Below are 25,270 nucleotides of genomic sequence, written 5' to 3' on the forward strand. Positions count from 1 at the left end.
AGAAAGTACAAAAAAGCTCCTAGGATAAATAAGAGAATTTGTCAAGGTAACAGGTTACAAAGACAACATATAAATATTAATTGTATTTCTATATACCAGTAATGAACAATTGGAAAACAATACCATATAGAACAGGTCTATTAAAAAAGAACTAGTTAGGCACAAATGTAACAAATTGTACAGGAACTACATACTGAAAACTACAAAATTACGATAAAAAATTTTCAATATCTAAACAAATGAAGAGACATACTGTGTGTGTAGATTGGAAGGCTCAGTATGTTTAAGATGTTTGTTCCCCTTAAATTGACCTATAGATTTAGCACAATTCCAATAAAAATTTTAGTCAGTTTTTTGTAGATCTTGAAAAGCTGACTTTAACATTTATATGGCAAGGCAAGGGAACTAGAAAATCCCAAACAACTTCAAAAAGAAGAATAAACTGGAAGAGTCACACTATCTCATTTTAGGACTTACTGTAAAGTTAAAGAAACTAACATAGTATGGTATCAACAAAGAGACACACAGATCAATGGGATGGAACAAAGAGCCCAGGAAATGACCCACACAAATATGACTGATTGACCTTAATAAAGATGCAAACTACCGTTGTGAGCACAACGCAGTGGGCCGGTAACACGGGCTCGTATAAGAATTACTGGAGACTGAGAAGAACTTAGGAAAGTTTAATAGGTATGCTGCTACAGACAACAGCGGGCCACACAGGCAAGAGGTGCCTGTGTGAGTGTGAGCGCCAGGGGTGGTCATGTAGGGTCTTTTTATTGGGGGGGAGGGGGCTGTGCACACAAGGAGTTGGGGCTGCTTGATCAATTTGTGCAGAGGTACCTGTCTGGTTGTAAGATCTGTCAGGGACTTCTCTCAACCATAGGTTTTACAACTTTGACAAGGGCAGGATGTGTCCGCCCAGGGTACTGTGAGATGGGCCATCTCCTGGGGCGGTGAGTTTTTGTTAGGCTAAACACACATCAAGAGAAGATGTTTTACATCTTGCAGAAATGCAGGTATGCGAAGGGTCTTGCGTTGAGGAGTGGGGGTTAAGGTGTCAATGGCTCCAGGCACACACAGAGCCCAGGGGCGGGGGTTTTATGACTCTAGAGAGTGCCAGCCAGCTCCACAATGACATGGAGTGAGCATAATCTTTCAACAGTTGTTTGGAACAATTGGGTAGTCTTAGGCAAAGAAGTGAACTTTGGCTTAAATCTCATACCTTATATAAAAATTACCTCAAAAAGGATCATATATCTAAATAAAAAAAAAAACAAAACTGTAAAACTTTCAGAAGACCACATAAGAGAAAATCTCCATGACCCTAGGTTAGGCCAAGAATTCTTAGATATAACACCAAAAGCATGATCCCTAAAAGAAAAATATTAATAAATCGAGCTCACAAAATTAAACACTTTGATTTGTGAGAAGAACTCTCAAAACTTGACAATCAGAAAACTAACAACCCAACTAATAAAAGAGCCAAAGATTTCAAAAAGACGTTTTAACAAAGAAGACATGTAGATGGCAACTAAGCACGTTAAAAATGCTCAACTTTATTAGCCATGAGGGTAATCCAAATTAAATCCACAATGAGGCATTAAAGAGAACTTATTAAAGAGACTAAAATTAAAAAAATAAAACCCCCAAACAACTGACAATCTCAAGCACTGGCAAAGCTGCAGAACACCTAGAATTTTCATGCATGTTGGTGGGAATGCAAAATGTATAGCCAGTATGGAAGACAGCTTTGCAATTTCTTATCAAGTTAACTATGTGCTTCCCATATGATTTAGGAATCTCACTCCTAGGAATTTGAGAAATGAGAACTTAATGTTCACACAGAAACACTGCAAAATAAAAACTTACATTCACACTGAAAGCCTGTACATCAATGTACATATAGCAGTTTTATTCATAATAGCACCAAATTAGAAATCACCTAGATATTAAATTCATTTCATATCTTCAAATTAGTATATTTATGTTTGAGTAAAAAGTCCTGGTTTCTTTTTAAAATCACTATCAGCTCTAGTACTATATGACTTCTATGCTCAGATCAGCTTCAGCTTTCTATGAGAACCACTTTTCATAAGTAGAGCTTATAAGGAGAGGTTTATTTTATCCAATTCTTTACAAGACACATAAATTCTTCTACACATTCCTGATAAGGTGCAGTCCAGATATGATTTACCAGATATGTCTCAGCTAGCAAGGTCAGACCTAAACAAAACAGCTAGTATTTGGCTGATCATTAGAGAGAATGAATATATTTAATTTATTTAATTTAATACAAATATTGAAAATAATATTTAACTTTAGTTATTGTTAGAGCAATGTATACTCCCATCTATTGTAGTAAGAGCAAAACTGTGCTCTTAAAAATCACTGTAGTAAAAAAAAAATCACTATGGTATATGTCCATGTTCAGAGCAACATTATTCACAACAGCCAAAATGTGGATACAACCCAAGTGCCCACTGACGGATAAAAGAATAAACAAAATGTGGTATATATACACACTGGAGTATTATACAGTCTTAAAAAGTAAGGAAATCCTGTGACATCACGGATGAACGGTAAGGACATTATGCTAAGTGAAATAAACCAGACATGAAAGCACAAATATTATGTTATTCCACTTATATGAGGTACTGAGAATAGTCATTCACAGAGACAGAAAGTAGAGTGGTGGCTGCCAGGGACTGGAGGCAGAATAGGGGGAAAGAGGAAGGAGGGAATGAGTGTTGTTGTTTAACAGGTATTTAGTTTAACTTTTGCAGAATGAAAAGCATCCTGGAGACTGGTTGCACAGCAATGTGAAATTATCTAACACTACTGAACTCTACACTTTAAAATGGTTAAGATAACAACTTTTATGTCTATTTCACCACAACAAGAAAAATCACTCTAGTAAATATTACAGTAATACATATTGTATAAAAAATTTTTAGGATAACTTCCTTAAAGTGTTGGGATCATGTTTTAAGGTGTTTGATGCATATTTCCAAATTGTTCATAGAAACATGGCACCAATTTATACTTCTACTAGCAATATTTTTTAAAAAGCCTATTTCCCCACAGTTTTGCAAGTACTGGATATTATCATTTGTGGCAGAGTTTCAATAGCCATTACCCTAAGTCTTTTTTCCCTTTAGCTGAACACAAGGCTGCTTAAAATAAAGATTTCTCCTTCCTCCAGCATCTCTTGCAGCTAGGTGTGGTGATATAACCACAGTCTAGTAATGGGATTTAAAAATAATGCTATGTATAAATAAAAATAATGGGACCTAAAAGTGATGGTATGTGCAGTTTCTGGAATATTTTTGTTAAGCAGAGGGCATGTCTTTTTTCCCCTTTGTACCTGCTGCTCAGACTGTAGATGTGGCTATGGGTAGGCCACCATTTTTGACCATGACTCCCACAGTTTGAAAGCCACACACAGCACAGCAACAGACAGAAAGGTTCAGAGTCCCTGACACCTGGATCTGCACCATGAGCTCTGGACTGCCTGCCTCCAGACTGTTACGTTGAAGACAAATACATTTCTTTCTTTTTTAAAAAAATTTTATTGAACTGTAGTTGATTTACAATGTTAGTTTCAAGTGTATAGCAAAGTGATTCAGTTACACATATACATACATGTATATTTTCTTTTCAGATTCTTTTCCATTATGTTATTAAAAGAAATTGAATATATTTCGCTGGGCTACACAATAGGTCCTTGAGGTTTATCTATTTTATATATAGTAATAACATATGGGAGACAAATACATTTCTAACTGGTTTAATCTATTTGCAGCCAAATTTATCCTTCAGTCTTTTAGTCTTCATTCTTTTTAGTCTTTATCATATAGGTGAAAAATGATATCTTAGTTTTGTTACACATAGCTCTTTTCCACTGAGAGTTAAAATTTCTGGAGTTATTGCTACCTTTAGCTAAGCAAAGGAAAGAGTACAGGGACATATTTTTTTCTTCCTTTCATATCTGGGATGGCATATTGCTAGGGTCCTTCCCAATATGAAAGAGTAAATCTATTATCATCCCCTTTCTCTTTAATTCAGAGATTGTCTGGAAGATAAGGTTGCTAAGATCACCAGATATTTATTGCAATATTCTATTCAACTGATACTTGGAAAGAATGCTTAGATTTTAATAGTGATGCTTTAGAGGATTTTAATAATGATAAGAAGCCAAGGTGTCAGATCTTTCTGATTCTTTTAATAAAATCAGACTGAAATTAGAAACTGGATCTACCATCTCTAGTCAATTTAGGCCTTGCTACTCTCGTTGGGTGGGTGTGGGGAAGAAGCATAGTGAAACTATGAAATCTGTCTTGATGTTTTCAAACTTGAGCGTGTATTACAATCACACGGAGAGCTTTTTAAAAACACAGATTGCTAGGCCCCATGCCTGCAGAATTGGCTGGCCACATTCTTTTTGGACAGGCAGAACAGCAGGATGAACAATTCTGGTGTACAACTGCCTCATTCCAGGCATTTTGCCACCATTTTGGGGTAACTCTGCCAACTCAAGGGACCAGGCAAAACATTTAGAAGGAAACAGGAATGGCAAGAGGCAGGGTGTAATGTACTTATTCAAGGTCATTGCTTAGTTTTCTTTAGGACGTTGGACTGATTTTCATCAAACAGACTGACTTCTGTCAAATTTAAACTTTTGCTTATTCCCATAGTAGAAGCATCACATAAGACCCAATCTCTACTTCAGTGCATCCAGAGAATTTTCTCCTTTTGGCATTAGGGAGCAGAGCCACAGGCCCTCATCTAACCTCCTTACAGATGAAATGATGCAACTGAATTTACGTCACAGTGTTCCTGGAGAACACTCAACCCCTGTCGTAGATAGTCTTGGCTACATTTCAGCAACATGAGAATCGCTTTAACTACGATTCCTGACTTCACCGATCTCTTCCACTTTACTGTATTTACCATTAACTCTGAATCAGGGTATCTGTGGTTGAAAATAAATTTTCAGCCCCAGGACAAATTTAATGATGAGGTTTCATAATAGCTGTTTCCCTTAAAGAGGGCATGTCACATTATTAATATTTAATTGGTGCTTATCCATTCTGAGTATTTTATTCACAATTACCAAGTTATTATACTGGTTTTCATTTCTATTAAGTAAGTTTTTATCAAATAAAACACATCTGAGTGGAAAACTTTCATTCTCTTATCTCAAATGCAGTCAGGGAAATAGAAAAGATTAGATGAGACACTGCAATTTACAGATGTAATGTATTTTATTATATGAGTTGGAGATCTTATCCTACGAAAAAGATAGGGAAATAAATTTAGAAGGCAGCTTAAAAATTGTTCAATTTAGCACTTTTGTTTTACAGATTCAAAAAAAATCTGAGATTCAAAGACTTTAGGTAATTTACACAAGATCACATGACAAAACTAGTGACTAAGTCAGTTTTAGAAATGGGACACCTAGTGCTTTGTAAAGTCAATATTAAATAAAATGAACTGAATTCTAGCATTTCAAAGGGTGAATAAATTATTATAATTCTCTTTGGTCTATCTGATGAGGCTTTTAGAAAAATGAAATTGATAATTCAGAAACATTTAAAAAAAAAAAGTCTCAAGGATTTATATACTGATGTCCCTCCAAACAGTTCATTAAAATGATTGATTTAAACCAAGTAAAACCTATCATTAATGATGTATTCCTGCTGACTTATGAGGAACTGTAAGTGAGTGATACAGGGAGAATCTTGGAGAAGGGATGAAGATGCTAAAGAGAAGCCATGGGGGGACAACAGCCCAGTTGGGATGCGTTTGGAATAAATCTTTCCCTTAATAACTTCCTCAACATTCAACATCCTCAGTATCTCAACATCACAACATCTACACTTATTGTTTAGGCTTATATTTTTCTTCAGTCTATATTGTTTCCACAGTTGCTTAAGACTCATGAATAAACGCTAGCACTAATGGCAATAATAAATTTTCATGGCAAAATAGTATTCTTTTAATTGAATATAGTTAATGAAAATGGTTGTGATTTCAAAAACACGTAAAATATTAACTTCTTATTCTTTGAAGAATTAGGAAGAATAATTGGGGTGCTCAAACAAGGGAAATTTTGAATAAAATTTGGCTTTAAATGACCAGTTTTCATCTTGACAAGTTCTGTGGCCATACAAATATATGGCTGAATGAATTCAGGACAAGAACAATCAATCAATTGTGCCAAATTTATTAAATTCAGCTAACCCACATGCAAGTTTAGTTAGATAAAACACAACCAAGTCAGATGACTGGAATGAGAAATACTGATGTTTTAGTTACTCAGTGCTTTATGTGTAGGTGTGAACACATCACTGAAAGGAGAACCTCCAAAAGAATGTCTAGAAACCATCTTCTTTGTTCTCACCTTGTCTTTTGGCTTTGCCCCCATGTCTCTGCACTTTGGAACCATTGGGATGAGAGCAATTCACTCCCTTCCCTTTCTGTGACTGAGGGAAGAGTCAGGCTCAGGCTCACACTGTTAGTCAACTTCAAAATTGTGAATTAGACTATGGAAAATATTGGTAGCAGCTGTCTGTTCTAGAAAAAGAATTACATCAAAGACTGTATGTTGCCTCCATGTTTGATTCTTAGCCTACTGAGAAATGATTGATAACAATTAAGTTCTAACATGTATTTTGTGTTTATTACATGTAATTACTGCTTAATGTATGTTACTTAACCCTTAACACAACCCAATAAGGTAGACCCAATTATTAATATTTCCATTTTACAGATGAAGAAATAAAGGCAGAACAAGCTTAAGCTACTTGCTTAAGATGGGCAGCTCATAATTGGTAGAGTTGTAATTTAAACCCAAATCCTAATCATTCCACTCTTCTTGATCAGAGCTCAGGTTAGACATATTTGGAAAGAAGACAATTTGTGTGAATCAAGACAAATTACTCATGGAAATTCAAAACCCATGCAAAATGAGGAATATAGCAGATGCACTGAGATATTAGTCCATCTGGTTGTTTGGAAACAAGAATTGTAATTATAGCTTCCATAAACAAAAGCCTGAGAGTCTAGTATCTGAGAAATACAGAGACAGAAAACATTTTATGAGGTAATCTAGCCCATTCTTTATCTTAATGCAAGACTGGCTAGAACAACAATCTTGAAAATCACTGGAATTTCTAGGTTCTTTTTTCAACAAGTATTTACTTGTTAGTATTATGAACAGTTTAAAGCATTTTAAGATATGGTTCTTGTCTTCTTGGAACCTACTGTTAGGAAAAACTGGTCATTCACATTTCACATTAGGTATGTAACAACATAGGGTAATTCTATTTAGTTAAGTGTCACGATGAATACTACAGACAACATACCTTTGCAATCCCTTTGCTAGATGTATTCAGTCAGGGTACAACAATGTGGACCTGTTAGGAGAAGTTTCATGTAGGAAGTGAGTTTGAGCTAGGACCTGAATGCTAGGTGAGATTAAGAGAGTGATCAAGTGTGCATACTAAGTGGAAGGTAGGATCAGTACGTTCTGGGGGCAGTGAGGAGACAGCTGTGACTGGAAGGAAGGCATGCAGAGAGCCGTTCAATGGGTAAGATAAGGTACCCTTTGGCTTAGGAGTTTGGACTAGATATTAAAGCAGCATGGAATTATGTGAGACTTTAAGGAGATGTTCAAGTGTTTTAGGATGATATGGAGAAAAGATTGGAAAGGAATAACCTGAAGTTAGGGAAAATGGTTAAGAGACTGGAGCACAAATCCTAGTATGATGCAGGAGCTGTGAAATAGGAGGGACTGTTTCTGCCTCCTCAAGTTATGTCAGCCAAGCTAACGGGTGTCAGGGCTATTTCCCGGGGTGATGAGATAAGGTGGCATCCAAACAAACTGTGCCAGAAGAGATGAGAGTTCCAGAGCTCAAAGTTCAAAAAGGCAAATCTATTCTCAGGGTATAGGGGCAAGCATGGGGCCGAGAACTAGAGATGAAGATAAAAGGGGATAAAAAGATAAAGGCAGAATCTGACCAGGAGGTGAGGAGATAGTATGGGGCAAAGTGAGGAGGTTGTAAGAAGGCTAGAGTTTTCCTGTAAAAAGTTGTCTAAAGCTCTTTGCAGGGGGTGCCAGTCCTATGGCCTAACAGTTAGTCATTCTAAGCAGAGAATGGACAATCATCACTCTGGGTTTTGAAACATTAGAAAGTTTATTACAGTTGACAAAAGTCGTGTTGGGCATCGACTAGTGCAGTTTTGAGGAACTGGGAAACCAGATTGGCTCTAGGGCTTTCTCAAAAATTTATTTTTCTCTGAAATGACAGAGTATTTTGGATGACCCCAAATTTTGCATGATCCAAGTTCTGAATCTTGGAGAAGATTGCAAGATGGAAATGAATTCAAGAAACTTGCCAAGCTGAATCAAAAATTTTAAAGATGGAGAAAACCTAAAACTGAAATCATATAATTTAAGAGCAGAAAGGGACCTTGGAAATTTTTTATAGTTCCCCACCTACAGTCTAAGCTGGATTCTCAAAAATAACATTCACTATTATCTTAAAAGTGTTTGTATATCATCGAGAATATTTCTACATACTTTATAGTACTTAAATTTCCCCTTTTTATAACAATTGATTAGACTCACAGACAAATGTTAACCTTTGCAAGAATAAGCTACCGTGTATTTTATTATAAATCCTACTGCTGTGATCACATTCATTAAGAAATAAAATAAACTGGGACACTTAGATGTAGATGATGATTTTTTTAAAAATCTAGATCTATTGTAAAAATACAAAAAGTCATTTTAAATGATGTCTTGAAGAATTCCAAGGAGAAATGTCTAGCCTTGTTAATAATACCATCTAGTTGTATCCTACATATAAGTCGGTATGAAATATTTAAAGTGTAAAATCTCACCTGTTGCCACCAGAGAGAATAGCTGACAGGGCTACAGGAAGTCACACAGAATCAGTGATGTCTGCCCCCACTGCAGACATTTTCAGGAGGCACTGAAAAGAAATGTTTTACTTCAAGCTGAAGACATTCAATTTGTCTTTGTAACAGGTTTTTCTTTGCCAAGTTGAGTACCTCCTGGCTCATTTGCCTCACTGTTTTTTCCTACTAGTTTGGGCATAAGAACTATTCTTAAAACCATAATACAGAAGGAATCAGAGAGATATAATCTGAAATAAAATCATATTTTTCTCTACACAAAAAATACCAAAGCAGTATCAACACATCCTAAACAATCTACTTTCTCTGGAGAATAAATTTTCTGCTCACAAAATATCTGTACATCCCATCTTGTTCGTATTATCGTTCAAGTCATATGATGAACTGTGAAAAGAATGTTACATGCCAGTGTACCCTGTCCTCATACTGAACAGCTCTGGAGCACACTGCAGCAAAGGTGAGTTTATCATTCCTTGCTTAAAACATGATGCCTATCCTTCCTTTGGAGGTAGCCAGCTACAGCTTCAATGCTATTAAGTCACTCTTTGCTTCCTCGTTGAGCTACTGTTGGGTGACTTCAAACGTGTACCACTTTTCAATAAGGCCTCGTATGTTGTACATCTATAGTATCATTCTTTGATTTTTTTATACTAAAAATATGGGAGTAAACTTATAAATCATCAATTCACTGTACAAAGCAGCATGACACATTTCAACTGTGCTGACATCAGTGACTAACTTGTTAGGATGGTGCAAAGCTGATGTAAGAAATATTCTTAAAAAAAAAAATTCCTGATCTTGATGTGTCTGTGTTGATGAATTAGCTAATTTGGGGAAATGGCTCCAAGAAAGTCATATGAGTAACATGCATGCCCACGATGACAGAAATATGTGAATCATTCTATAACAGTGGAGCCTGTCCCTCTAGTCTTGCAAACATTCACGGCTGATTTTACATGGGATGAATGAAAACATTTGTGCTTCGCTGTTTGGAGGTAAGAGGTGCAGATTGCAGTGGAGGGCTTGCCACTACAAGGTTTCCTCATTAGAAATTCTCACTTACTGAACAATTTAGCTACACACGCAGGCTTGAGTTAGACTCCTAGGGGGTGAATCACATGCAATAATTAGTCAGGATGAACTCTCATAGGAAATGTCTATAGACCACTTGGATTTGCAGAGATGAGAAAAAATGACCCATGTTAAAATTAGTGGTGAATAAGGAATATGCAAAGGAGGGTATCTTCTGGTGAACGAGAGGCATACTGGGGATATTTAGTCCTCCTGCCTTTGCACTTCATTAAAATTGGCTATATCACCATTATAAGGCAAACCTCTATAAAGAAAATACATTAAGCCTGAAAATAAGTTAGTCTCATCTCCAAAAAGGTGGAATGAATTAACTGACGTCAATGGTGCTCACATTTGTCCATTGTGAATCCTTGAACTTGTGTGTATTCATCTTATTATAATAACTGAGATAAGAAAAACTGGTGTTTGAAACACAAACACCAGCAATTTAAATGCATAGAAAAAGAGGAAAGGGGAATTTGAAACACTTCTGTACAGTCAGAATGAGTGACATATGATCCAATGATGATTTTTTTTCTAAAATCTTTTTGATTATGGATGTGAATGTTCTGGAAATTCCAAACTGCATTGGCCATCTTTCTTTACTAACTGTCTAGGAATGCAAAAGTTTGGAGTTTATGAATATTCTGTTTTTGATTTAACACCATATGGAGATTGCTCACAGGAAAATATGATTTAATATTTTTTAAAAATAAAATAGTTAATAAATCCTTGGAAAACCAATCAGGGACCAGCAGCTAAATCTGGAAGGGTAAGCCATCCTTTGGTAGATCTATACAGCATCATGGAAATAATTTAAGCAAGGAATGATAAACTCACCTTTGTTGCAGTGTGCTCCAGAGCTGTTCAGTATGAGGACAGTGTACACTGGCTTGTAACATTCTTTTCACAGTTCATATGACAAACTATAATACGAACAAGATGCGATGTACAGATATTTTGTGAGCAGAAAATTTATTCTCCAGTTATTTTAATAATGGACATTATTTATGGAGCATTTTCTGTGTGCCAGGCACTGCTAAGTGTTTAGCAGGCTGTGTACCAGGCTCTGTGCTAAATACTTCTCATTTAATGATCATAGCAACACTATGAGGCCCATATGGTTATGACTATGTCATTTTGTAGCTGAAGAAACTGAGGCTATACATGTTTAAGTTAACTTGCTTACAGTCACACAGCAATGATTTTTATCTACATTTGCTTAGCTCTGAAGCGTATGCATACCTCAACATTATAGAAATTAGAGCAATAAAACTCCTTATTTATTAAAAGCAAACAAATCTCTTCAGTAGAATTATTTAAAGGTAGCAAAGTATGATTCTAGAGCAGTGCTGCTCATTCACTGCACAACATCACTATTCTTGGAAATGACATTCAACACAGAGTATAGTTACTTATTAATAAGACTTATAAAGTTATTTCATAACTTCTCCACTCCAATTTCTCCTCCTTACACTTATATCATCACCCTCATCAACATTATACATTCTTGGCTTTAGAAATCATGTAGTTCAACTTTCCTGAAGTTTTAATTCTCTTTTTAACGTCCCCACCTAGTGCTTGAAATCCCACCATAAGGAAAATCTTTTCTGTACTGGTGCTGTCGATTCTACTTTTGGACTGCTCTGACAAACAGAAAGTTTCTCATATTAAAGTTAAAATTACTTTTCTGTGAGTTTCACCCACTATTCCTAGTATAACCCCATGATTTCACAGAGAGAGTCATTCTCATTCTCAGAATGCATTTGCTAGGTAGGCTAGGTATAATCCATATAGAGTAAGGTGCTTGTTAAATAAATATGGTAAAATCTCATGATTTTATACTACTGGTAAGTGGGAAGAAGATCGGAGGGGGAGGCGAGGAGAGGGGAGCAAAGGAGAAAGAGTTGACGAGGTTTTGATAGACAGTTTTGAAATGAACACAATGCTATTCTTTCATGAAGATTCAGCCTACAAGTGGCTGACAACAGAAGCCCACCAGGTTCCTCAGATACATCAATAGGTCTAAAATTTTCAACTAGTAATTTTTTGCAAATGATGCTACCATGTGCTTGCTTAAAGACAGCTTTCTCAAGAGGCTGCTCCTTTTCTTGTTGGATTATTGTTAACATTAATTTTTTGGCAAACTTTTTTTCATAGATGCTACACATAGAACATTGGTCACTTTTAGGACTGATTATTTCCAAATTCTGAGTTAATGGGATCTGATATTTCACCGAAAAGTTAGAAAATATTCTCATGCTGTTATTATTCTTTCTGGGGTATATTAATTGTCTACACAATCTGGCTTCACTTATACTGTCTCAGTTTTTGAAGCTTGGTACTTATGATGCTCACACTGTAGTAATAGTACCTAACACAGAGTTAAGTGCATAGTAAATATTCATTAATACTTGTTGAACACAATGAAGTTGAATTAAATCAAGTAATCAGTCAATTTTTGACTGGATTAGTTGACCTTATAGGATTGAAGAAAAATGTTTCAAAGTCTGAATTATGTTTTAATTTTAGCTAGACATTGCACAAGGACCTAAAAGCAACACAGAAGATTGGAACAGTTCAGTGAAGGCCACTGCTTCAACAAGAAACAAGTCATGTGAAAAGGTGATACGGAAATAGCATTAACTTTTGAAACCTGACAGGAGTTAAGCTGCTAAAAGTCAAATAGGTAGTGAGTAACTTAACTTCTTTGAGCCTCCATTTTTTTAATCTATAAAATTATGACAAAAATATTTTAATCCAGTGACTAGTGGGCTCCTTAAATTAATTACGAAAAATTACTAAGCAGTACGTGTACCATCATTTTATTTTGTGGGATTAAATAAGTGCATGGAAACAGTTCTGGAAGGACCCAGAGTACACCAGAGAGGGGGACAGTGGATGCCCTTGTTCAGGCGTCCGCTTAGATTAACATGACATTAAACAAATATTTATTGCATTTATAAAATGTGGCTTTTTGGATACTAATGTTCCAACTTTCCACTACTAAAAACAGTTTAAAGCAGGAATAATTGTCTGAAAGTCAACTGGAAATTAAAAACAAAAAAGTGTGAACCTCGCTAGTTCCCACTCCAGCCAGATTCTGAAAAGCAGATGAAAAGGAGCAAAGGAAGGCAAATTCACCAAAGTTTACAATGAACAGGATGCCAAACACTGAAGGTCTCCATTTATTTCTTAGAAGTCATTACTAAAATTAAATTATAATGTTGGCCATCTTGCTTGTACTTAAAATGTTTGGGGGAAAAAATGATTTCTAGCCAAATTATCTAAGATTTTTGTCAAAACTGTCTAGTGTTTATAACTTTGTGAAACTTTTTGATCTAGTTGTTTAGAAGTCATAAAAGCTCTTGGTTAGACTCTGGAAAAGATGGTCTTTCCAATTACAGGGAATGTCAAGAGTATCCTTAGGGCTGATAACAGAACTTTGAGTCAGAGGCAGCAGAATGCAGAAATATGCAGAAGCATTTAACACTGCCCTCAGGAAATGCTGGGAAGTCTCTTTCCCTGGTAAAAGTGGTGGCATGCGGGATCGTCCCTCCACCAGTAAAAAGATCGATGCTTGGGTAGATGCTACTGTGTGGAGCTGTACAGACCTGGTACTCTGGGAACCTTTGGCCTGAGGGCTCTTTCAGCAGAGGACCTCACATACCAATGACATCAAACGTGGGGTGTTTTACAAACAGTCATATTAGCTTGCTGGTTAAATTTACCTTATTAGAAATTTATTTTTATTTGAAAATTCCAATTTGATCATTTATGTTAACAAGATGAACAGTGACTGCCTGCAGAGGGGTGGTTTATTAATGCAATAGATGTAACAAAGAGGCATTTGATCAACTAGTAGGTATTACTAGAGATGGTCAGATAATATCAAGGGAAAAAGGAGATTTTGTTGAGAAAATGCAGAATTTGTCAGAAGGATCAACTGACATCAGGACCCCACAATGAAAGTAGAGAGAAACAGGAAGTTGGAGGGCAGTAGGGTGTCAGGAATCCAGAGACAGAGGCTAGGCTGCCCCTTACTTGAGTTGTGATGTCAGATGAGTCATTTAACTTCATTGGTCCCAGGTTTTCTTATTTCTTAAATATGATTAATAATAACAGCTGTTTCCCCTACTGATGGTAGGAGTGAATCTGGTAAAACAGGGTTCTCTCAGGATGTAAATGCCACTCATCCTGAGACACGAATTGGAACACAGAAGGGGAAATTTCTCCGCATTCAGAGTTAGGTAACGCAGGTGGAGAGAGAGCAGACAGGGAGAGAGGGCCCATGCAGTGGAGACCTCTTTGGAGCTAGACACCCTGGCCCTAGAGATTAGCAGTAAGGAAGATCTGTGAGTGTTAGTTAAAAGAGCTTTGGGAACTAAATTGTTGAAACATTGAGAGTTCCAACCTATAGTAGCATCAGCTTGGTCATATTACTCAGGAGAGACTTCTTTTTTCACTCCAAGCCTGGAGAATCCACTTCTAAATCCCCTGTGTTCCAACAGCAAGAGTAGAAACCAGTGAAACTCCTCAGTTATCTGATAGTATTTCCTGATTTCTCTCCATTAGATGATAGTAACCAAGTTGCTTGACTTCTTAAATTGCAAAAGAATCCATCTCTTGGAGTTATCACAGGAAGGGAGACCCTGAGAAGAGAAAAGGGACATTCTTGCAAGAAGTGGGAGGGGGGCTCACAATCATTTCATTAGAATATTAAAGTGAGTGGCCCCCATTTTGAAGTTATAAATATATATGTGTGTGCACAAATGTGTTGTGCTTTGGAAACTCTAAAACATATAACAACTCTTTACATAGTTTTTTGACTATATTATCCCAAGAAGTGAAAAACTTGGAAGTTGGGAGTAACATATGGAGGATACAGATGATGAAAACAGTAGTGAAGTGCAGACTAGAAGAAGCCCCTGAAATAGAGGGATTTCATTTATTTCAAGAAAGGGTATTTGAGAGAAGGAAGCTATTATGAACTGAATTGTGTTCTTCCCCTCTCCAAATTCATATGTTGAAGCCTTAACACCTGATGTGACCATATTTGGAAGTAAGGACTTTAAGAAGGGAATTAATGACAAATGAGATCATGAGTGGGCCCCAATCCTATAAAAGGAAGAGACAACAGAGCTGTCTTTCTCTCTGTGCCATCACAAAAGAAAGGCCATGTGAAGACACAGCAAGAAGGCAGCCATCTACAAGCCAGGAAGAGAGCCCTCACCAGAAACCAACCCTAATGGTACCTTGATCTTAGACTTCTAGCTTTCAAAACTGTGAGAAAACAAATTTCTGTTCTTTAAGCCACTCAGTCTGTGGTATTTTATGATGGCAGCCCAAACAGACCAAAACAGAGACCTTCCTTTGGATGGCACCAAGACCAATTGATGATAATCACGGCCAAAGGAAAAGTAGCACACCTGACAGTCCTTGATGAAGTATCACCAGAGTGATGGATTGACTGGAAGAAGCAGAGCACTGTAATTCATGGATACAGTGAATTATGGAGGCAGTAACAGCAGCAGCAAAATTATCACTAGAGTAGAGAGGCTGCCCAACAGTGCGGGTGTGTGGTGGCTGATGCCAGATGGTCTGGACTCAAAGCCTGCCTCTGGCACTTGTTAGTTGTATGACCTTACGCAAGTTACTTGAAGGAATTTTTTTCTTCATCTATAAGATGGGATAATTATAATATACCTACTATGAAGGTTTATTGCAAGGATCAACTGTTTGACCACATGTAAAGTGATTACATTAATGCCTGAGTATTATCAGCATTGTTATTAATAAGAATAAAAATATTATAATGGATGCACTTTTCAGAGCAAAGTATTCTTCTCTCCTCTCTCAGAGACTGACCATAAGAGTCGTAACTACTAACTACCCTAGAAGGCACTTAGCCCCTCAATCACATAATTCTCACTTTCATGTAATAAACTGGAAATCCTACAACTAGGTTTTTATATACCATAAAGACACTTTTCACTTTTGTGTTCAAATTAAAACAATTAAAAGATATATAAACCCACTGTCCTTTACATAAGGATATGAATCAGCAGATTTGCTCCCTAAACAGCCAGCAAAAGAACTCCAGCGAAGAGGGGTGTAATGGTTTTTACATTCCTTGTAAATTAACATCAAGTCTTATTATTTACCTTCTAGGGGATGCCTTATTCCCAATATTGCAATTCCTTATGTCTTCTTAGTGACATAAAACCTGTGTCCTATCTCTGATTTTACAATTCTTTTTGTCTCAGTGTCATAAAACCTTGTGGCCTAGCCAAAGAGTGATTTGGGTAAATCAGTAGCAGGGAAAAGGACATTCTCTGACATCCCAAAACTGGGGTGGACTTACAGGAGACGTGAATCCTGTAGCAAAGGGGTGATTCATACCTTTCCTTTGGGACTCATTCAACTCAGTCTCACGAGAATCCTTGGTGCCATAATTCCTGAAAAGATTAATCTAATGAGTGTATGTACTGGGCAGTAGTGGAATTTGTACACCAATATGTACAGTGTAGGCTTCCAGAAAAATTCAAAGCCCAAGTATTATAATAAGATTAGAAAGCAGGACCAAATGATGGAGAAAGTTTTGCTTCTTATTCAGAAAACTTGTCATGTTAGCACTAGAGTCATTAAGCTTGGTTAGTTTGGTCTCATCAGCTAAACTGTATTCTCCTTCGAGATGAATTTCCTAGTGAAATAGTTCATGTTGATCATTATAGAATGAAGACGGCTTTTATCCCATCCTAACAATCTTATAAAGAAACCCCTCTCTGACAGCTTCCCATTGCCAGGCTAGTGAAACTGCCTGAGTTTATGGTTAAAAATGACCCAGGATTAACTTGGTTGGTTTTGGCATAAAAAACCCTCCTACTTTTTCTAAGTCTCAATTACTGGGTTTGGCAAAGACCTGGTTCATGATTCTATCCTAAAACATCTATCTTGTGCCTGGCATTTAGATGTATCCAGTGAAGGAGGAGGAGGAGAAGGAGAAGAAGAAGAAGGAGAAGAATTTTATTTTAAGTAATTATTTAAACAAATAAATAACATTTAAATAAGTTTTAATTTATATATAAAATATTACTAATAAAATAAATAATAGTTTTACTTTAAATAATTTAAAGGTCATTTATAATGCAGTCTTCCTGTGGGAAAATGTTATTTTTTTTTCTTTACTTGGGGAAAAGACATTTTCTCCAGTTGGGCAGTATATCAGAAACACTATCATTTTGAATATTAGGAAATAAAGTGAACGATTTTCCAGAGATTCATTTACATACTAGAATAATGTAAAGTGAAAAGGAACTTTGACAAATAGCCATAACCTTTACATTTTTTATTTCTTAGTCTTTGCTCCCTAATATATTTTCAACCATTTACTGTGCTGTTCTGTTTGGTTATTCAATATGTCTGAGCAAAACTCAATGGCCCACATGCTGAATTTGAATTCTCTGCAGTTTTCAATGAACTGTCATCCTCCTGGGCAGCCACATTTGAGGACTTAGCAATATCTTTGACCAACTTCCCAATTTTTGTTCAAATCATCCAAAAAAATCAGTGATATTGACATTCATTCTTTGAAATAACATATCTATTCATTATGCTCATTCCTTCCTTTCCTTTGCTTTATCACAACCCTGAATATTTTCAGATGCATTTTCAGATGCATTTCCCTTAACTCACTATTATATAATTTTTTTCCTCAATTGTCTTCAGTGATGCATTCTTTAGACTGCAAGCAAGCCCTTAAACCGAGGAATTATTGTATTTCCATGAGTCTAAGGGCTCATTATTTAGTAACATTTCTTCAGGAAAAAAACACACAGCTGAAAAGTTAAGATAAATTCTAATTTCAGAAATATTAAAAATTGGGAGAAAACATGCATCTAAGAGCCAAGGACATATGGCACTCCCTTCACCTCTGTAACTCTAGAAACTAGCCCAGTACCTATTATATAGTAAGTATTACTATTTGTTTGATTATTTCTTTTTGATTGTTACTACTATTAATACTACTAAGTAAACATTAATTGATGAAAAATAAAACATTATCATTTCAAACTGATATGGGAAGTCTTTGGTTCTCAGCTTTATTCTGCCCCATCTTTAAACCTATTTGCTCTTCAGTGTCTCTAGTTTCTTTACTTTCCTGATCATGCAAATTCCTTCCTCCAAACCTTTTTTTTTTTTTTCCCCCTCTTCTTTTAGGTGATCTCTGCTTTCCAAACTGGAGTAATGTCACACCTATCTTTCTGTCCTCTCAGTTCTGAAATCTTACATTTGATTATCAGTAGTTTGGCATTTGGTACAGTTATTAAACAGATAAAATTTAACTTTTAAAACAGATAAAAAAACAATTATCCTAACGGCTGGCGCCACAACTTCACTTACTGAAGGTAGGGAACTGTATGTGTTCAAGAAAATGTCCTCATGAATGTGAAAAGAGGGGCTCCTGTGAAGAGTTTAGAAGAAAAGGCAAAATAAAAAGAAGACGGAAATGCCCTGCATAAGAAAACAGAAACAGTATGAACTTAACTTTTTTTTGTTGGCTTTGGGAAAGAAGGAGTAAAAGTAGAGAAAGGTAGGGCAAGTAAGCAAGAAGCTGAAGGGAAGGCAAGAGATTGTAGATTGAAGCAAAGTTGATGGAAACAGCCAAGGGACTTTGAAAATATTAGTAAATATATATAATATTCTGTTATTTTCTTTTAGCATTGCTGTCACCTTAACCCATTAGTATATTCTGCAACATGCACAAAGACATTGTGTGTGGGGGAGTTAATTTTGCAAAAATCACATAGACGCAACGTCTGGGTTATCTGGGTGGAATAGAGACAACATATGTAAACCCGCAAGAGGGTCCATAAATTGAAATAGTAGGAAAAGGAGCCTGAAGCAAATGTAAGCAGGAAAGCCATTCCGCCTGCACTCACCATGCTGCCATGGAGATGAGTTACATCTGTCTCCTTTCTGCTCCTGTAAGATCCTTATTAGCAGACACCTTGACTTTCTTCATTTTGTACCTCCTGTTTTGCCAATACAGTATGAAACTCATAATATATATTCAAAAAAAAAAAACAAAACAAAACCATTGATTTGGACAATTTGACCATTTTCATTGATGCAGAAAGACAATTCCAATACACAGAGCATCTGAAGGTTCAGTGTGAGTTTACGTATCTGTCCTGAACTCTATCACTAGAGACATCTCTCAGGTACCTGATTTTCCAATATGTATTTAAATCTTTGTTCAGGATGATTATTTCCTGTCACTTCATGGAAACTAATAGGATAGCTATAAGTAATTGAAAAAGAATATAGTTGAGAGAATAGAGTAAGTAATGATCTTGGTGACTTACATGGGCAGGAAAAAACATTTACCTTGAGAAAAACCCAGATGGGTAATTTTACTTAACACTCATTCATGTCTTGTTCAACATAGTTCAGTATCATTTTTCACTAGTTTGATACCATTTAGCCTGTAGTTACTTTTTTTTTGAAGGGATCATGTGGGAGTTGTTTTGCTGAGTGTCTCCAAGGAGCAGTTTATAAGAAAAGCTGTAAGACTAATGAATATGAACTTCTTCCAGTGATGTGAATAGATAGGAACTATGTGAACAGACCTATAAAGAATGCAGTACTGGTTCATTTAAGCCCAGACTCTCCCAGTGCTTACAGCGAGAATTCAAGGGACACATAAATCTATTGGAGCAATTTAGGCTAGAGCTCTATAATTCATTCAATAAATAATATTCATCATCTGCTACATGGGAAGCCTGGTACTGGGCACTGAGTAGAAAGCACATATGAAGAAAATATAATCCTATATTTAAGGGTTTTATAATCTAAAATTAAAATCTCATTTATAATCTAGGCGTTGAATTAACATTATCACAAAGAGCCCTAAGAGAAGGTGAAATAATGAGTTAACAGGGTTCAAAGGAGCACATATCATTTTTTTTTTTTTTTTGGTTTGATTTGGGGACATGAATTTTGAGCTGAACCTTGAAGTTGGGTTGGATTTAACAGGTGGGCACAGCGAGGAAGAGAAAGTGGAGGGGGATCCCAGGTGGAGTGAATGACATCTGCTTACCTCCAAAATTCTCTCTTCAGTTTGTTTCTAAACATCACTGCAATTGAATTCATCAGTACTCTTGTTATGTCTGGCTTGCTCTATGGCAAAAGACCTTGATAGGTCTTCCTGTCTCCAGTCGTGCCCCTTCTAATTTATCCTCCAAAATTCATTGTCTCATATGTTACTTGACTACTAAAAAACATTGTGTTTCTCATTACATACTTAAAAAATAAAGTCCATATACAAGGCCCTTTATAATCTGGCCCAATTCTACCACTCATGTCCTCCACGGAACATTTAACAATGTATGAAGACATTTCTGGTTATTGCAATTCAAGGGAGGGTGCTTCTAGCATCTGCTGGGAGAGGGCAGGGATAACGCTAAACATCCTACAAAGCACAGGACAGTCTCCCACAACAGAGAATTATCTGGCCCAAAATGTCAATAGTGCGAGCTTGAAAACCCCGAGTTTACAAAATGCAATTCAGTTGTGTAGTGAAAAAGCTCAAACCATTTAAGATATGAAGAACTTAGCTCTTTCTCTGCATCACTGAAGCAGTGATGAGTGAATGACATCATAGAGAAGTCTGACCATCAAGTCCAGGTGTGGCTCCTCTTGTTTGGGCACTTAAGAACCATCAAGACAGGTTTTCGCCCTCTCTCCCTACTCTCTAATAGATAACAATGGAAAAGAAGGACACACTGATTTGGGGAGGGAAGAATGGAGACAGCCAGCAGTCACTGGGCAGTGGAAGTTCTGAAATCCCACTGAGTGGACACTGTGAGTACCTGGGGTGAAACAGCATCCTGAATTCACTGGGCTGTGGTCCTGTTCTCCAGAGGAATCTCTTTGTCTAGAGGTCGTTGCAGGATGTGTCCTTTCCTCTTTATCCTTAGGTGGATCTGAAATGGGCACTGGGAACATATTCCCTCCTTGGAGGCTGAATAGCTCTCTCAGTATATTCTCATCAAGGAAGCTTGGAGGTTTTCAGTCAAATACTCTTTTGGTCAGAGTTCCTGATTCTTTGGCAATTTATTCCGTTAAGAGTAGGCTTCTGATCTAGTTCATGTACCAGTAACCTCACTGAGAACCTAGTTCTCAGTCTGGTTTCTTTCTGTGCTTCCTCATTTCCCCAAGCCTTACTTTATCCAGACTAACTGAGGGCTATTGAGTTTAAATGGGAAGGTTGCCCCTTTAATTTAGAAGTACTTTTTAACCTAGAAGCACTTTGATCAACGAGGAGTTTTTATTGGGCATTTTCACTCACTGTTTTTTTAGTCCTATTTTTGAAGTACAGAAGCAGTTGGCTTTCCAATCTGGAATGACCTGAATTTCTGGTCTTTCCCTACAATTCCATTGCAGCCTACTTTCAAATAGCCAGTTCTTCCTGAGTTCATTTCTTTTTGGTGATGTCTTGCTAAATGTAGCAAAAAGCCACCAATACATAGTACTAAAGCTCTATTTTCCATCATTTTAATCTACTGAATACCATGTGAGCCAACTTTCAAGTCACTACATGCGATAGTTACACCAAATACTTTATCACTGCAAAACCCATATCATTATCTTTCAGCCTCTGATATTAGTTTCCTTGCTGCTCATTACCCACTAAGGAAATTCACATATTTTAGGTTTTGTTATCCCAACACCCCACATTCAGGGATTAGTTTCCTTACGGGGATAAATAATGCTAGCTGCCACAATAAATACGCTGAAATCTCAGTGCTTACAACCAAGGGTTCATCGTACTTGCATTACACGTCCAGAAAGAGCTGGTAGATGGGGAGGAGGGAGTTTTCCTCTACACAGTCACTTGGGAAACTAGGCTAATGGAGGCTCCATTGTCTTGTAGCTACACCACCAGGAATACTTGGCTTTCAAGGTTTAGCTGGCACAGGAAAAGAAAGACGGAGTGGCACACCACTTCTTAACTCCTCAGGCCCAGAAGTTATAAATATCACTTCTACTCAGTGGCCCATTGCCTCGACTCATCACTGAACTCCGGACTAACTGAAGAGAGACTGAGAAATGGAAGGATGCGAGTGCATAGATGGCAAGCCCTAACTGCCTCTTTCCCCAGAAGCTACTGTAGGAGTCTGCACATGTGAGAAGACTACGAGGCATTGGACAATAAGGTCCTGGCAGGAAGGTATCTGGTAATCACTAATTCTGTTCAACAAATATCTCCAGTTCCTCTTCCCAGCACATTAGTACTTCCCTATTTCCCTGGAGTTAGAGTAGTCATATGCTTTGGTCATTTGTTGCTCTGGGCAATGAAATGTGAAGAGAAGGATCTGTGTTTCTTCCAGGTGGACTTTTTAAGAGTACTGTGTAATATGTTGTGTCCTTTCTTCTCATCTGCCGGGATGACCAGCAGTGTTCCAGACAGAGGCTGCTTCACCAGCCTGGGTCCCAGAGTGAGGATGACTGGAAGAGAGACCCAGCCAAAGCACAACAGACATGGAGTGAGAGCGCAGAATAAATCCAAGTTTTGAGTGGGAAGTGGGTGTTTGTTTACCGCTGAAATACATTTCATTCCATTTTGACTGATATCACGCTGTCTCATCTTCATTTCTTTAATGCTAGGGATTCAACAAATGCCTGTTGAAGGAATTTTTAAGTGACTTCCGCTTGTGTTACTGCTGTTCCTCCTGGTACTTCTCTATCTCTTATTTGCAATGATATCCCCAAGCAGTAGAACTAACTTTTCTAATAGTTACCTGAATAGTATTCAAGCCAGCAGCCATTAATGGGCTGGAGCTATGGAAAAGAATATGAAGAGAGATCACTAGTGGCTCCTAGCCTTGCTTTCAAAGCAAAACTTTTTTGTAGGTAAATTTTAGTAGAATGTCCTTCAAATACAAACTTATACACTCCTTCCCTTTCTTTCTCATTCTCTCTCCCTCCCTCCTTGCCTCAATTTTGTTGGAAGAAGACTCTTTCCTTGTTATGATAACAGTAAAATGATTCTTAAAGTAATCTTAGAAAATAAGTGAAATGGCTTGATTGTACTTCTGGGTTTAATTATAAGTAGACTTAGATAATGGAAAAGTTACTAGAATTGGATTCAGAAAATTTGGATTTGAATCCTGTCTCTGCTACTTACTAGCTGTGGAGATTTTAGTTTCTTCACCTGTTAAATGGGGCAAATGTGTGCTGGGTGTTTCACAGGGTTGACATGAAAATAAAAATATTATAATAAAGATATATAATGGTGGTCAAGGCTCTTTTATGATCACAATAAAGGCCAAAGGTACTATTATCATAAACACTTTTTCCCCTCTTTTACTTATTTGCATTAAATGCTTTTAAATTTGAGGAAACCTGAGAGAGAGACTTACTTGATTGCAAACTGTTCTGGTTCTCTACACCTGTCTGTGCTACAAAGAATGTTTGGCACAATCAGCCAGGAGACCCTGGTAAGGCTTCATGTCTGAGAACAGCCCTTTATCTGCCAATTTAGTTTAAAAAAAACTATTGGTTGCAATTTAAATATAGGATTTACTTAATTCAGATTGTTATACCTGGAGAGGTTTTGGCTTTCGAAATTTACATAGCAATAAAAAAATGGAAATTAGATGGAAATAATTGAATCTACACAGTTATGAGAACTCAAGGCAGTTTACCAAACAGGTAACTGAAGCAAAATTGTGTCTCCAAACAATTTGGATAGTTACTTACAATTCTTCTCACTAGGGAACTGGTAAAATTTGCAGGCAGTTGTGTTTAAAGGAAACGTGGCTAATAGTTTCTTTCTGTTGCTTTCTAGATTCTCTCCTCTTTCAGCTGTTCTTTGTAGTGTTGAGTCATCTAATGATTTTTGTGTCCCTTGCTGTTGGTGTCCCACCTAACTATACTGGAATAGTTGTTCTACTTGCAATTTCAAAGAATTTTCAGTCTCTCTTTTTGAAATTTTTATTAAAGATTTTAAACAGAGTTTTTATTGATAGTTATTTCTACAGAGCTAAATATTGCTGGTCTTAATTTCCTATATTTAACGTAGGCAGGACAGATCTCTTCCATTGACCCCCATCAGACAGACCCTAAACTTCCGGTACCTTGTTTTCTGCCCAGGCAGGGCGACTCATATGGACCACATCAGTGGGTTCCCATGCTCGCTGATTTCTGGTTGAGTTTTGCCAATGGAAAGCCCTGGCTGTAGACTGGAGGGAGACACAGGGAGGTGAGGCTCTGGCATCATCCCTGCAAGGTCTCCTCCAGGAAGCTGCGTCTCTCCAGCAGTCACTGATTCCCTCAAGGCAGCAGGCAGACTCTTCCTCTGGGTTCCTGTACTACTCCCTCCCCTCTCAATAGCTTAGGTATTAGGCTAATACTATGTCTTGGATGTATGGTTACCCTAATCCACATCATTGCAAACGTCTCTTTGTAAATAAACCTTCATTAAGTTACCTATTTTGACATACCATCTGTTTCCTCTTGGGACACCAAGTAATTCAGTGGGTGTCTCTATTTGAATCGACTCCCTATATTCCTGCTTTCTCTTTTTATGTTGGTGGTGTTGGCACTTTACCTGTGTCTGATGTCTGCTGTGTGTGACCTTTCTGTGTATTTCTGTTAGTACTGTGCGTCTCTGAACTGTCTTTATATTCTCTGCCAAATGAGGGCTGTAGTTTTCAGAGCTCTTGTATATTTTCTTTTCTTTTCTTTTCTTTTGAAACAATTAAAAACCTACCCTAAAGTAGCAGGAATAGTTTGAAGAGCTTTTTCATTCTGAAGCATTTGAGCAACTGGTTGATAAGATGCCTTATAGTCTCCAAATACTTCAGTGTGTATTTTCTACAAATAAGCACAATCTTCTGCATAACTACAGTAGCGCCATCAGAGTCAGGAAATTAACATTGATACGTTGCTACCACCTAAATCACAGGTATCATTGAAATTTTGCTACTTGCCCCCAAAATGTAAAGAATTTAATCCAGACTCATGTTGTACTTAGCTATTTTATCTCTGTAGTCCCCTTTTGACAGGGAACAGTTTCTCAGTCTTTTTTTTTTAAATTCACTTTCATGACTTTGACAATTTTTCAAGTTAACTTGTAAAATATCTGTAAGTTTAAGTTTATCTAATGTTTCCTTAGGATTAGATTCAAGTTGTGCTTCTTCTAGGGCTGGAATCCACAGTAAAGATTTTGTGTTCTTTTTAT

This window comes from Camelus bactrianus, chromosome 1 (genome assembly GCF_048773025.1).
Source record: "Camelus bactrianus isolate YW-2024 breed Bactrian camel chromosome 1, ASM4877302v1, whole genome shotgun sequence".
Classification (NCBI taxonomy): domain Eukaryota; kingdom Metazoa; phylum Chordata; class Mammalia; order Artiodactyla; family Camelidae; genus Camelus; species Camelus bactrianus.